The sequence below is a fragment of the Macaca mulatta genome, chromosome 14 (assembly GCF_049350105.2).
Source record: "Macaca mulatta isolate MMU2019108-1 chromosome 14, T2T-MMU8v2.0, whole genome shotgun sequence".
In the NCBI taxonomy this organism is placed as follows: Eukaryota; Metazoa; Chordata; class Mammalia; order Primates; family Cercopithecidae; genus Macaca; species Macaca mulatta.
The window spans coordinates 6829846-6844898 of NC_133419.1; the positions used below are offsets into that span (position 1 = coordinate 6829846).

General features: G+C 50.9%; 1 long non-coding RNA gene across 1 annotated transcript; it reads right to left on the minus strand.

Moving 5' to 3' along the window:
- Positions 1-3142: 3142 nt before the first annotated feature.
- On the minus strand, positions 3143-6565 carry LOC144334088 (uncharacterized). Its single transcript, XR_013403501.1, has 2 exons — positions 5195-6565; positions 3143-3760 (listed from the first exon to the last, which is right to left on the minus strand). It is a non-coding gene; the product is annotated as an uncharacterized LOC144334088 (long non-coding RNA).
- Positions 6566-15053: the final 8488 nt, after the last annotated feature.

Sequence of the window (15053 nt, forward strand, 5' to 3'; positions counted from 1 at the left end):
GGCTGAAGCCGAGCTTTTCTCTTGGGCTTCCTGTCCCCCATATAATGAGGGGGAGTAAACAGAGTTACCGGCTTCCTGCAGTCACTCTGTGTCAGAATTTAAGAATAAAACAAAAAACAACAACCACCACCAAAAAAAAAAAAAAAGAAAAGAAAAAACCCAGCAGCTTCAGCCCCCACCTGTGGCAGAGGTGATTCAAGCACAGGCGTGGAGCCAGAAAGCCTTAGCTCAAATCCTGGGTCAGCCTCTGACCAGCTATGTGAACTTGGGCAGTTACTTTACCTCTCTGTGTCTCTGTTTCCTCATCTCTAAAATGGAGATAATAGGTGGGCATGGTGGCTCACCCCTGTAATCCCAGCACTTTGGGAGGCTGAAGCAGGCAGATCACTTGAGGTCATGAGTTGGAGACCACCCTGGCCAAAATAGTGAAACCCCATCTCTACTAAAAATACAAACTTTAGCTGGGTGTGGTGGCAGGCCCCTGTCATTTCAGCTACTCTGGAGGCCTAGGCAGGAGAATCTCTTGAATTCAGGAGGGGGAGGTTGCGGTGAGCCAAGATCGCGCCACTTCACCCCAGCCTGGGTGACAGAGCAAGACTCTGTCTCAAAAAAAACAAAATTAAAAAAATAAAATGGAGATAATAATAGCATCCACCAGGTGGATTTTTTCTGCTGATTAAATGAGTTAATATATGTCAAGTGCTTGGGACATTGCCTGGAGGAAGCTTACCCTCCTCCCTCCCATATGCTGCTAGGGAGTCCCAACCACATGTCCTGGGTGTCACCTGTCAACTTTCCAGCTAGAGAGGCTCCCAGCCTCTCACCAATGACCATCTGGTCACTTCCACACCTTGCAGCACTAGCTCACACATGTGGCCTCATGCCAGTCCTGAGGCACCCAGACACAGGCCCAGTCCTTTTTCCTGGCCACAGGGAGCCTCTCCTTCCGACTTCTTGCAGTCTCAGAGCTACACAGTCAAAATGCCCAGCGCAGTCACCCTGAAGAGTGTGAAAGTGATTGTCTACAGGAAGCTTTCCTTTAAAGATATTTTTAGCCAGGCACAGTGGCTCATGCCTGTAATCCCAGCACTTTGGGAGGCCAAGGCGGGTGGATCACTTGAGGTCAGGAGTTCGAGGTCAGCCTGGCCACCATGGCCAAACCCCATCTCTTCTAAAAATACAAAAATTAGCCAGGTGTGGTGGCATGCACCTGTAATCCCAGCTACTTGGGAGGCTGAGGCATGAGGCTCACTTGAACCCGGGGGGCGGAGGTTGCAGTGAGCCGAGATCATACCATTACACTCCAGCCTGGGTGATAGAGCGAGACTGTCTCAAAAAATAAAATAAAAAATACTTTTAGAGATGGGCTCTCGCTCTTTTGCCCAGGCTGGAGTTCAGGGGTACAATCATAGCTCACTGCAGCCTTTACCTCCTGGGCTCAAGCAATCCTCCCACCTCAGCCTCTGAGTAGCTGGAACTGCAAGTGGGAGCCACTGCATCCAGCTCCTGTGGGAAGCTTTGAAAAGAGCAACTCCTGTCCTCCTGCTGCTCTGGAACCTGCAGGATGCTCGAGTGTCCCCCAGGCCTGCTCTGTGGCACAGTGAACCACTGTGGTCCGAGGAGTCCAGCCCTCCCCATGCCAGGTAGGGCTGCCTGCCCTCAGGCACCAGGGCATCCCAAGCATACTCCAAGCCCTGGCCCAGGTGAGGCTGGAAGCTGAACACGCCCTCCTGAATGCTCGGGGCACCTAGGAGGCTCACAGGCCACAGGCTGCAGGCCCTGGGCCCTTCCTGGCAGGCTCCTTGGGGCAGGGTTACAACACCCACCGGAACAGCGCCCCCCTCAGGCAGCAGTCTGTCTTCCGGGCCACGGAAGCCTCAGGATTTCACTGAGATGATGGGTCTGCAGCACTTTCTTCTTGGGGACTGGGAGGGGGTTCTTCCTGGAGCATGCCTCCCAAAAGGGGTTAGCTTTCCTTCACCAGAGACAGAACTACCAGTCAGCCTCTCAAATCCAAGGTGCATAAGACCCCTCCCCATGGAGCCTCTGCTAAGCATCTCAGTCAGGCAGAGGCTCCTTTGAGGGGCAGCCAGGCCTCCAGCCTGGGAGCTTAGGACCCAGCACACCAACTCGGCCCATCTACCCACTTGCTTAGTGAACCTAGGTGGTCCATTCCCCTCTCTAGGTCTCAGTTTCCCTATCTATTAGGTGTTGAGTTAGGTAGTGCCCAAGGCCTCCTGAGCTGTCACAGGCTCTGATTCCTAAAAGTCACCGTCTCTGCTCCAAAGCCTGCAGTGGCTCCCTAGTGCCCTGAGAGTCAACTCCCACTCCTTCATCCAGCAGACAAGGCCTCCGCCAAGGTCACCAGGGCCCCTGTCCACTCAACCCCTGGGAGGGTCATCTGTAGCCTCCGGTCCTGCCTATGCCTGAGTCATTCCCAGGCAGCCTGGGATGGAGTAGAGGGTCCCTTGTCCACCCAGCCCCTCAGTGACCTCAGCACAGCTTTCCTCTCATTGCTTTTATTGATTCCCAAGGGCAAGCCTGCTCCTGTGGGGAGGCTAAGTGGGCTCACATCTTGTAGCCTCCAAAGATGGGGCAGTTCCCATACTCAGGGGAAAGCTTAGGCCAGGCGCTGAGGCGTGCCACTTAGGCTGAGAGCAGGGGGAGCGTACCCAGATGGCCGGGCACCAGTGTCACTGGTAGAGGGTTGTGACTGCAAGTTGTCCAGGCTCATGGTGTTTTGAACCAAGAATTGGACAAAACGCCCAGCAAAGCAAAGAAAGAATGAAGCAACAAAAGAATGAAAGCAGGGATTTTTTTTTTTTTTTTTTTGAGATGGTGTCTTGCTCTGTCACCCAGGCTGGAGTGCAGTGGCGTGATCTCTGCTTAACACAATCTCTGCCTCCCAAGTTCAAGTGATTCCTGTGCTTCAGCCTCCCGAGTAGCTGGGATCACCGCCGTGTGCCACCACACTCAGCTCTGTGTGTGTGTGTGTGTGTGTGTGTGTGTGTGTGTGTGTCTGTTTAGTAGAGGCGGGGTTTCTCCATGTTGGCCAGCTGGTCTCAAACTCCCGACCTCAGGTGATCCACCCGCTTTGGCCTCTCAGAGTGCTGGGATTACAGGAGTGAGCCACTACGCCCGACCTAAAAGCAGGGATTTACTGAAAACAAAAGTACAATCCACAGCGTGATAGTGGGCCCAGCAGCAGCTCAAGGGCCGGGATACAGAATCTTCTTGGGTCCAAATACCCTCTAGAAGTTTCCCATTGGTCACTTCATGCTCACCTCATGTAAACGAAGTGGTAGCCCACAATCTGATTGGTTGCAGAAAGCAGCCAATCAGAGGACGTGAAGTTACAAAGGTCACATTCCTGTGCCAACATCTGATTGGATGAAACGTTTGCTAGGGTTATGTTACAAAGTTATATGAAAACGAAGACTTCACCCGCAATCAGTCTGGTTGTGGACAGCAACCATTCATAGGCTGGAGTGAAGTTACAAAGTTGCAAACGAAGACTCCACTCACAACCAGTCTGATTTGTTGGGGACCACCAATTTCCCATCTGCTGTGCAGAAAACGTCAAATGGAGTAGCATCCGGTCCTTTTGTTACTTAGGCTGGAGAGTTTTCCTTTCAATTTAGTTCTAGGAAGTTGGCGTGAAACAGCCTTAGGTTCCCTGCCTCCAGACCCTCTTCTCCTGCCTCACCAGGACCTGGTGGGCCAGCAGCAAGTCCAGCAGGTTGTGGTCGGTGAAGGAAACCTGCAGGGCAGGGGGTATGAGGGAGCTTGAGCCGCGTCACGAGAGAGCAGCTTCAGGAGCCAGAACCCTGGCTGCTTCTGCTGCAGTGAACTGGCCCACTCTGGGCCTCAGTTTGCCCTTCTAAGAAATGGACCTACAATGATCTGGGAGGGGCTGGAGCCAGCGCTCACCTGGTCGCCCATGATGAATGCCTGTCAACCCTGGTTCTGGGCTAGAGGGTCTCAAAAGGCTTCAGGTGCCTGGCAGCTCCCAAACACCCTGGGCTTTGCCCTCCTCCTGTGAACAGGAGTGACTCCCGTTGGAGGTGTGCGGTGAGACTGACCAGGGTGACATCCTGCCCCTGACCACACTGTCCCAGAGTACCAGCCGCATCCGGGCTCACTCAGAACCCTGGTGGATAAGGCGGCTGCAGTGCCCGCCCATGACGGTCCTCCACCCCGTCATTCACTGTGTCCACCAGTGCTTCCTCCCACTGGTCTTTGTCGTAGAGCCCTAGTCAGCAGCCAGGCAGTGGGCTGAGATTCTGTCCTCTCCCCACAAAGCCCACAGGCGTCAGACCTGGGCCTCCAGGACCTCTCTGTGACCCTGGCTTTGGAGGGCCTTCTCTCCTAGCCTCTGCTACTCCCACCTCCACAAGGTGAAAAGGCCGTAGGCCCATGCCTGTCTTTGGGGCCACACCCTGGATCCCTGGCACTCAGGAATTCCCTGCCCAAAACATGCCAAGCCCCCCCACCCCCCAGATCTGTCTCCCCAAAGAGAGGACCAAGCCTCTGCTCTGTGTCTTCCTAGGCCCGAGTCTGACTTTTTGTGGGGACCAGAAGAGAACTTGGACATGAGGGCATAAAGAGGTGGCAGACCCCAACGAGGGTGTTCTCCTCTGCTCTCTCTCCTGGGTCCTGCAGAAGTTGGGATGGGCCTGTACCTTGGCTGCTCCCCCTGTTCCTCTGCACCCCCATTCCTGGTTGCTATGCCCTCCTGGGACCCCAGACTTTCCTGGACCCTCAACCTGGCCGAAGGGGAGACAGCATCTTCCTGAGCCAGGCTCCTGCCACCCTTGTGTGGGGGCTTTCTAGATTTAGGTACGACCAGAGTGGGAAGAAATGGACAGGAAGGTCTTTTTGGAAGCCCCTGGCCCCACCCAAAGTGGCCTCTGGCCTGCACCCAAACTCCTGTAAGCTGTTGTCTAGGAGATGGCCGCAGCGACTCCACCTGGTGCTGCCTGGTTGGGGGCTAGCCCAGCCGCACAGCCCCTGCCCTGCTCATGTGCACCCACAGCCCCAGCCCCACAGCCCCGAGTCCTTCTGGAATGCAGGCCCTGCACCTTCCTGCCTCTCAGCTGGGCAGGACTTTGGTGGCTGCAGGTGCAGCAGCTCAGGCCCCAAGCAACTGTCAGGTACCTTTCTGAACTGGGCCACCCCAGGCCTCAGGACTCACCAAAGGTGCAGCCAAGGTGACGCAGGATAGCACTGGACTGGTACAGGGTGAGGTATCCTTCCTGGTACTTGGGAGGTGCACAGCTCACTGCACACCCTCAACTGGGACCACTCCTGTTCACAGGAGGAGGGCAAAGCCCAGCTGGGGGTGGCACGGCTCCATGAGGGGCATTGAGTTCAGTTGCCCTCCACTCTAGTCCTGACCCCTACGGCCCAGCCCCTTCTTGATAGGGTCACTCACACAGGAGGCCTCGAGTGGGACCTGCAGCCTCATCCCCTTGGTCACCACCTCCTTCCAACTCTAGCCCTGACCTGCCAGCAGCAGGCCATGGCCTCGGGGCGTCCTGGGGCAGGGGGAGTGGACAGGACGGGAATGTGGGGACAGGGAGAGACCCATCCTCACAGCAACCTGGGACGGGACGAGAAGGGTGGGGGGCAGGACACGGAGACAGGACAGAAACCCTAGCTTGGGTGCCTCTTGGAGAGGGGACCATGGCCCCAACAGTGCCTTGGAGAGAGGAGCAGATAACTCAGCCCCACGAGGGACAGAATGCAGCTGCCTCCGGAAGTTGGGGTGGGCTGCGCCTTGGCAGCACCCAGGGTTACTTTACACTCTTCCATGGTTGCCACACCCTCCTGGGACCCTGGGCTTTCCTAGAACCCCCAAGTTCGCTAAAGAAGAGGTAGAATTTCCCTGGGCCAGATTCCTGCCACCTTCGAAACATCACTCCGTGGGGCTGAAGACACGGGAAAGGCAGGTCCAGGCCCCACCCCCACAACCCCCGCCCCTCCGGCCCTGGCCACGCCCCCTCTCCTCCGGCCCCAGCCCTGGCGCAGGGAGGGGGCTCAGCGGCCCGGCGGTGGCGTGTGCCCTTCGTCCTCCTGAAGGAGCTGGGGCTGTACCTCGGGTCGGGAAGTGGACGATGGTGTAGGGCGGCGCTAGGAGAGACAGACAAGAGGATGAAGACCGTGAAAGAGCTTCGCCCATCGCTGGAGCTAAGGAGCCCAGGGGCAGGCAGCCCAGGGGGTCAGACCCCAGAGACTGGGTTAAACTGATGACTCAGCCTGGGCCCCGCCTCCTACCCGGTCCAGACCCTACTGACCCGCAGGCAGTGAAGTGGAAGCGCAGCAGGAAGTGGGGAGGCGCCCAGAGGCCTCCTACTCACTGTTCTGCCCTGCCCCCACAGCCCTCCCGGCCCCACCCCAGGAATGTGCCAAGTCAGGGAGCAGGTCAGGGCAAGGAGACGTCGGGCGTGATGAGGACAGGGCCGGGAAAGGGCCACCTGCCCATCTGCATGGATGTACCCAGCCTGCAGGGCAGTAGCTTTGCAAGAGGCACCCACACCTAACATCACACATTGACGCACTCCCATGCCCACCCCCAAACCACACAGAGGGCCAGGACTGAAGACTTCGCGCATTCCTGGGTCCCCAGCACCAGTGCACCGTAGGTGCTCAAAAATGCTTATTGTATGGATGAATGCAGTTCCAATAAATAGACATACCCATTTACACATCCTCTCTCTGTGATGATAATAACAAAAAACTCTTAGGGCCTGAATAATAGGTTGAGGGCTTTACATGTATAACAACCCTAAGGCTCATTTTCATTTTTATTTTATTTATTTATTTATTTATTTATTGAGATGGAGTTTCGCTCTTGTTGCCCAGGCTGGAGTGCAATGGCGCAATCTCGGCTCACCGCAACCTCCGCCTCCCATGTTCAAGCGATTCTCCTGCCTCAGCCTCCTGAGCAGCTGAGATTACAGGCATGCGCCACCATGTCTGGCTAATTTTTTGTATTTTTAGTAGAGACGGAGTTTCTCCATGTTGGTCAGGCTGTTCTCAAACTCCCGACCTCAGGTAATCTGCCTGCCTCGACCTCCCAAAGTGGTGGGATTACAGGTGTGAACCACCGCACCCTGCCTTTATTTTTTGAGACAGAGTCTTGCTCTGTCGTCCAGGCTGGAGTGCAGTGGTGTGATCTCTGCTCACTGCAACTTCTGCCTCCTGGGTTCAAGCGATTCTGCTGCCTCAGACTCCCGAGTCGCTGGGATTACAGGTGACAGCTAATTTTCATATTTTTAGTAGAGACAGGGTTGTGTTGGCCAGGCTGGTCTCGAACCCCTGACCTCAGGTGATCCACCTGCCTGGGTCTCCCAAAGTGCTGGGATTACAGGCGTGAGCCACCACACCCAGCTCATCTTCATTTTGTAGAAGAGGAAATTGAGGCACAGAAAGGTTAAATGATATGCCCAAGGTCACACAGCTAGTGAACAGGATTTGAACCCAGGTCTGGCTCCAGGAGCCTGTGCTGCTCCACTCTTGTTCTTTCCTCTTTGAGGACTTGTAGTTGAAGAAAACCAGAATTTGTCACCCCCAAATATGCCTCTTTGACATAAATTATTGAGCTGAAGGCAATTAAGAAAGAGCCAACAAGCCAGGTACCATGGCTCACGCCTGTAATCCCAGCACTTTGGGAGGCTGAGGTGGGCAGATCACCTGAGATCAGGAGTTCGAGACCAGCCTGGCCAACATGGTGAAACCCATCTCTAATAAAAATACAAAAATTGACTGGGCGCGGTGGCTCACGCCTGTAATCCCAGCACTTTGGGGGGCCCATACGGGTGGATCATCTGATGTCAGGAGTTCAAGACCAGCCTGGCCAACATGGCAAAACCTCATCTCTACTAAAAATATGAAAATTAGCTGGGCGTGGTGGCAGGTGCCACCAGCTGCTTGGGAGGCTACTTGGGAGGCTGAGGCAGGAGAATCTCTTGAACTCGGGAGGTGATGTTGCAGTGAGCCGAGATCGCACCATTACACTCCAGCCTGGGCAACAAGAGTGAAACTCCATCTCAAAAAATAATAATAATAAATAAATAAATAAAATACAAAAATTAGCTGGGTGTGGTGGCTCATGCCTGTAATCCCAGCTACTTGGGATGCTGAGGCAGAGAGTCACCTGAACCTGGGAGGCAGAGGTTGCAGTAAGCTGAGATCGGGCCACTGGACTCCAGAGTGAGACTCTGACTCAAAAAGGAAAAGTAAAAATAAAAAGAAGCAACGAACAGAGAAAGAGCGCTACCTATCCTTCTCCTCTCCTGCCTAAAGGCAGGATGTAAATTCTCCTTAATTAAAGACAACTCTAGATTCTCAGCTCCAAGGATGTGTTACCAGAGAAAAACTGCAGTTCTTTCACCTGGCGAGTAACGAACGACTTCAAGAACGCAGGTTTAGATGAACAGGGGTTGTATTACTCGGTATAAGTAAGGAGAACACAGACAGGATTCTCCAAAGCAGCATCTCCCCACAGGAAAGTGACAGGAGGGTTTTCTGGCGTGATGGAGAGGGGAGAGGGGGCATGATGACATGCAGAGGAGAGGTCCCAGCTGCGCAGACGCAGTGAGTCATTATGCCTATGTTCCCAGAAAAAGCGGTCCACATCCAGATCCCAAGAGAGGGTTCTTGGACCTCGCGCAGGGAGGAATTCAAGGCGAGTCACAGGGTGCAGTGAGAAGACAGAGCCTATTGAAAGCCACTCCATTACAGAGTAGGGCGTCCTCAGAAAGCAAGAGGAAGGATGCACCATATTTGCTTTAAGTTCTTCTTATATAGGAATCTTATCTATGCAAAGACTAAACTAAGTTGTGCCTAAGTGTGAGTGGGCTGACAGCACGACAAAATGTATTATTTTATTGATTTAAAGAAAACTATCCTTGACATTTTAGTGTGTGAGTGCATCAAAGCATAACTATCTTGAAAGCATATGTTGTTACAGGTATTGGGACGTCTGGACTTTTTGTGGCTGCAGGAATGTGTTCTTGCAGACAGTACCAAGCCAATTCCTTAGCTGTAAGCATCTTAGAACCATGGGTCATGACTAGTGTGGAAAGTGCCTTGCTAGTAATTTTTTTTTTTTTTTTTTTTGAGATGGAGTCTTGCTCTGTCACCCAGGCTGGAGTGCAGTGGCAGGATCTCGGCTTACTGCAAGCTCCACCTCTTGGGTTCACACCATTCTCCTGCCTCAGTCTCCCGAGTAACTGAGACTACAGGCACTCGCCACCATGCCCAGCTAATTTTTTGTATTTTTAGTAGAGATGGGATTTCACCATGTTAGCCAGGATGGTCTCGATCTCCTCAGTTTGTGATCCGACCACCTTGGCCTCCCAAAGTGCTGGGATTACAGGTGTGAGCCACCACGCCTGGCCGTGCCTTGCTAGTTTTAAGACGGATTTAATTTTAAAATGGTGTCACTCGGGCTCTCCCAGGCTCCTGCTTCCCTAGCATTTACCCTACCTACTTATGAGAGAACCCTGAATCTAAAGGAGAGAAGAGTGAAGATGGTTCTCTGAAACTTCTTCGTGCTGATGGGGGGTTTTGATCTTTGCAACAGGATTCTCTCATAAGGGTTTGCAGTTGGCCTCTAAGGAGCCAGGAGAGGTCCTCATTCACGTGGACCTCCTAGTATTGGAGGAGGAAAAGTCTCTGGATGCCTGATTTACGGGGCCTAAAGGCAGGATGTGTTTATTTCCTGGCTCAAAGATGGAATGGGTCAGAAGCCTTGTGCCAGCATCATCTTTATGTGGAACTGTCGTAATCTATTAACAGAAGACATGAACTTTACCAAGGGGTTAAACAAGAAAGGGCCAAAGATGAGTAATAACAAGATAAGCTACCAAAGGCCCTAGGAAGGGCAAAAACCAAGTGAGACTCCAGAGGGCAATTTTTTTTTTTTTTTTTTTTTGAGACGGAGTCTCGCTGTGTCTCCCAGGCTGGAGTGCAGTGGCGTGATCTTGGCTCACTGCAAGCTCCGCCTCCCGGGTTCACGCCATTCGCCCGCCTCAGCCTCCCAAGTAGCTGGGACTACAGGCGCCCGCCACCACGCCCGGCTAGTTTTTTGTATTTTTAGTAGAGACGGGGTTTCACCATGTTAGCCAGGATAGTCTCGATCTCCTGACCTTGTGATCCACCCGCCTCGGCCTCCCAAAGTGCTGGGATTACAGGCTTGAGCCACCGCGCCCGGCCCTCCAGAGGGCAATTTTAATGATTGACCAGATAGCTGGAATGGTGCCTTTGTTATATTTATGCAACCAGGCAGCTTGTTCATATATATTCTGTATATCTTCTTCTATCTGACCTGAGGCGTTTACATAAGTGCAGGAAGTTTATTTATTGATTTATTTATTTATTATTTGAGATGGAGTTTCACTGTTGTTGTGCAAGCTGGAGTGCAATGGTGCGATCTTGGCTCACTGCAACCTCCACTTCCTGGGTTCAAGCAATTCTCCTGCCTCAGCCTTCCAAGTAGCTGAGATTACAGGCATGCGCCACCATGCCTGGCTAATTTTGAATTTTTAGCAGAGATGGGGTTTCACCATGTTGACCAGGCTAGTCTTGAACTCCTGACCTCAAGTGATCCACCTGCCTTGGCCTCCCAAGGTGCTAGGATTACAGGTGTGAGCCATCACACCCAGTCAGATTTTTTATTATAGTGCACACTGCCCCTTGTTCAAGCAGTAAGTAATCTAGTGCTAATCTATTATCCTTTACTACATATTTGAGGGAATCAAGGGAGAGTATTGATTAATCTAAAGTGTCCCCTGTTTTATGAGACTGTGTAGAATGAAGAAGCAAAATTTTGAAGAGGTGCCTGGTGATAGGCAAATTTTTCCCAAGGGCCCATTAAGCTGATGGCAACCCCAACCCCAGCCAATATAAAGCAAATTGCCTGCTTAGATCTCGGGTCAGTGATGTTATGTAATTTTATATTGAGGGCTTTGCTTGTCCCAGTGTACATTGACCCCCGAACAAAACATTATCAATACACTGGTAACTATGGGTTTCATGATCCCAAATAAGAGACAAGTTGTTTGTAGGTTGATTAAATGGGTGACCACATAGCCATAGGTATCTCTTGGGGGTGCAAACCTGTATGGGATGGGAGTTGTTAAGTAGGAGGGACTAAGGATGTTACTTACCTGTTTATTTCTTTAGATCTTCTAGACCCGACCTTAAGTGTAGGTGGCGGTGTCTTTCTCAGGTACCTGTGGGGACTCATAAGAAACAGGTTTAATCTGCCGGGTGCAGTGGCTCACTCCTGTAATCCCAGCACTTTGGGAGGCTGAGGCGGGTGGATCACCTGAAGTCAGCAGTTTAAGATCAGCCTGGCCAACATGGTGAAACCCTGTTTCTACTAAAAATACAAAAATTAGCCGCATGTAGTGGTGTGCACTTGTAATCCCAGCTACTCGGGAGGCTGAGGCAGGAGAATCGCTTGAACCCAGGAGGCAGAGGTTGCAGTGAGCTGACACTGTGCCATTGCACTTCAGCCTGGGCAACAAGAGTGAAACTCCATCCCCAAAACAACAAAAACAAACAAACAAACAAACAAAAACAGGCTTCATCTTGGACAGGTGTACTCAGCCAGTGATTCCCTGAAGTTGAACAGCAGAGGGAGTGTTTAACAATACCTAATAGGGGACCCTCCATTTTGGTTGTAACTGATCTTTGAGGAATCCTTCTTTCCAAGGTTTTTTGTTTTGTTTTGTTTTGTTTTGTTTTGTTTTGTTTTGTTTTGTCTTGTTTTTGAGATGGAGTCTTGCTCTGTCACCCAGGCTGAAGTGTAGTGGCTTGATCTCAACTCACTGCAACCTCCACCTTCCGGGTTCACATGATTCTCATGCTTCAGCCTCCCGAGTAGCTGGGATTACAGGCGCGTGCCACCACACCCAGCTAATTTTTGCATTTTTAGTAGAGACAGGGTTTCACCATGTTGGCCAGGCTGGTCTCAAACTCCTGACCTCAAGTGATCCGCCTGCCTCGGCCTCCCAAAGTGCTGGGATTACAGGCATGAGCCACCACTCCTAGCACCTTCTTTCTAAGTTTTTAGTAAGATGAGGCCTCATGATTGAACAGGGAAGTTATGAATGTCTATGGAGGTGGTCCTGACACATGTATATTGAACAAACATGCATGGAATATATGACTCTGTTTGCCTTGGGATAGAAACTTAACCCTTGCCTGGCATGGTCCTAGATCCTGTTTATAATTTGATACCTTATTTCCATAGAATCTGTTCTGTCAGTCTTATAATCTCTGTTTTTTTTTTTTTTTTTTTTTTGAGACGGAGTCTGGCTCTGTCGCCCAGGCTGGAGTGTAGTGGCCGGATCTCAGCTCACTGCAAGCTCCGCCTCCCGGGTTTTTACGCCATTCTCCTGCCTCAGCCTCCCGAGTAGCTGGGACTACAGGCGCCCGCCACCTCGCCCTGCTAGTTTTTTGTATTTTTTTTTTAGTAGAGACGGGGTTTCACCGTGTTAGCCAGGATGGTCTCGATCTCCTGACCTCGTGATCCGCCCGTCTCGGCCTCCCAAAGTGCTGGGATTACAGGCTTGAGCCACCGCGCCCGGCCAATCTCTGTTTTAATGTTAATGCTGGTCAGCTGTGCCTGAATTCCAAGGGAAAAAGGTATAGCGAGTCTAGTCTGAACCCCAGCTTCCCATCATGGCCTGAACTACATTTTTACTTTTTTTTTTTTTGAGATGGGGTCTCGCTCTGTCACCCAGGCTGAAGTGCAGTGGCATGATCTCGGCTCACTGCAAGCTCCACCTCCCGGGTTCACACCATTCTCCTGTCTCAGCCTCCCAAGTAGCTGGGACTACAGGTGCCCACCACCATGCCCAGCTAATTTTTTTGTATTTTTAGTAGAGACGAGGTTTCACCGTGTTAGCCAGGATGGTCTTGATCTCCTGACCTCGTGATCCACCCACCTCAGCCTTCCAAAGTGCAGGGATTACAGGCGTGAGCCACCATGCCCAGTCATTTTTACATTTTTAAAGGTTTCTTTTAATTCCCTTTGACCAAGAGAGGGGTCCATTCTATTGAGGGTTTTCGGGTTTTATTTATTTCTTTAGTGTACATATCCCCTTTTTCGTCAAGGTATGCCAGAGGCAGCATCAATAGCTACGCTTTTATTATTTCTTATTTATTTATTTTTGAGACAGAGTCTTGCTCTGTCACCAACGCTGGAGTGCAATGGTGCGATCTTGGCTCCCTGAAACCTCTGCCTCCTGAGTTCAAGCAATTATCCTGCCTCAGCCTCCCTAGTGATTACAGGTGCACGCCACCACGTCTGGCTAATTTTTGTATTTTTAGTACAGACTTGGTTTCACCATGTTGGCCAGGTTGGTCTCGAACTCCTGACCTCGGGTGATCTGCCTGCCTTGGCCTCCCAAAGTGCTGGGATTACAGGTGCGAGCTACCACACCCGGCCTGGCCAAGCTTTTATTTTGTCCCATATCGATGCCAGGGTGGTGTGCTACCTGTCCTGGGTCCATTATGTCCCTTGGTGGGACTTCTATGGCCAAGAGACTTAGAGTCAAAAGATGTATAGTCAATTAAACATTCTAGGTCAGGTGGGAATGGAGGTGGGCAGGCATTCATCAACTTTAGGACCCCCTTTAAGCAATGTAAGAGCCAAAACTCAAAAGCCAAAATGCAAGGTTATAAAATTAACTTAGCTATAAACTCCATGCATTGAGCCGTTGTAATCTTGGCTTGTAGCAATTAATTACACAAAACACAAGCGTTTTGTTCAGCTGCTTAGGCATTTGTGTGCCCATCTTTGAAGGTGGTGCACACCTGTAATCCCAGCTACTCGGGAGGCTGAGGCAGGAGAATTGTTTGAACACAGGAGGCAGAGGTTGCAGTGAGCTGAGATTGTGCCATTGCACTCCAGCCTGGGCAACAAAAGCAAAACTCCATCCCCAGAAAAAAAAAAAAAAGGCAAAAAAAACAACAGGTTTATTCTTGGACAGGTGTACCCCGCTAGTGATTCCCTGAAGTTTAATCTTTGATTAACTTCAGTGAGCCGAGAACTAGTTCCTGATTAGCTTCATGTTGCAGTGAGCTGAGATTGTGCCATTGCAGTCCAGCCTCAGCAACAAAAGCAAAACTCCAGAAAAACAAACAAACAAAAACCAGTTTAATCTTGGACAGGTGTACCCAGCTAGTGATTCCCTGAAATTTCCATCTTTGATTTGGAGGGTCTGAACTAATTTTATCCCTCAAAATCAGCTTTTACAATCTCATATGATAGTCTCTGGGCCTGGAGGGATTGAATCATTTCAAATTCTGGAGGTAAAACAAAATATAAGAAATTAACAACATTTTAAACAAAAGGTCATAAACCATGCCTAGTTGTTTTTTGTTTTTTTAGTGAGATGGGGTCTCACTATATTGACCAGGCTGGTCTTGAACTCCTGGCCCCAAGTGATCTTCCCATCTCAGCCTCCCAAAGTGCTGGGATTACAGGCGTGAGCCACCACACCTGGCCAGCCCTGCCTAGTTTTGAGAATGGCAGGAAAGGAAGTTCACAAGTAGCCAAACATTTGAATTATTTAGCATCAAGGCATATAATAAATTAGATTGTTCCAGATAGAGGAAAAGTTATTAAATGGATCTTAATGTTTTTGAATACAGGCCTGTTCCTGTGTTTCATGAGAGCAATTTACTTTGTCACCTTTGCCCAGTTCTAAAGACAAGGCTTTGGCTAACTTGAGTTTGGCATCAGATACTTGGCAGGAGTTGACGCCTTCTTTAGATGAGATGTGTATACCCAGAAGTCAAAGCCCTATAATTCAACAGTACAAGGATTAGTTAATACCACTTCATAAGGACCTTTTTCAAGGGGCTGAAAGTGGTGATACTGGTCTTCATGGTCTAACTAGAAGGTGTTAAAAAAAATCTACAACCTTGGCCGGGCACGGTGGCTCAAGCCTGTAATCCCAGCACTTTGGGAGGCCGAGGCAGGTGGATCACGAGGTCAGGAGATTGAGACCATCCTGGCTAACACGGTGAAA